The following is a 392-nucleotide window of genomic DNA, read 5'->3' as shown; positions in this document are numbered from 1 at the left end:
AGAGGCTCCGTGTTCATAGTCTCAGTATCAGCTGGTTATAGCAGCAAAATCGTCATTCCTCTGAGCGACGCTGCCGACAGCCAATAGAAAGGCGGAATGCTGCGCGTTCCAACAGTGGCTTTACATAGAGTGAGAGCTGTGATAAAATGAAACTTTGGGAGGAAAATGCAATCCAGCTCCTCATTTGTTAAATCTTTAAATATGCGTGATATGAATCACCCTCTAATAGCCTACCCAGATTCCACAATGTCGGTGTCTGTGCTGTTGCATCCCCCCTTTTGGTCAAACCATGTTGTGACACTGATTAAAAATCTTCCTGCAGCACGCCCTCATTCTCTCCCACCTACACCTCCCCTTCATTACTGCACTAATTGGTAAACTAAGTGTGATTC

The sequence above is a fragment of the Eleginops maclovinus genome, chromosome 4, assembly GCF_036324505.1.
Source record: "Eleginops maclovinus isolate JMC-PN-2008 ecotype Puerto Natales chromosome 4, JC_Emac_rtc_rv5, whole genome shotgun sequence".
NCBI lineage: Eukaryota > Metazoa > Chordata > Actinopteri > Perciformes > Eleginopidae > Eleginops > Eleginops maclovinus.
The sequence above is the reverse complement of the archived record's forward strand: the minus strand, read 5'-3'. Positions refer to the sequence as shown.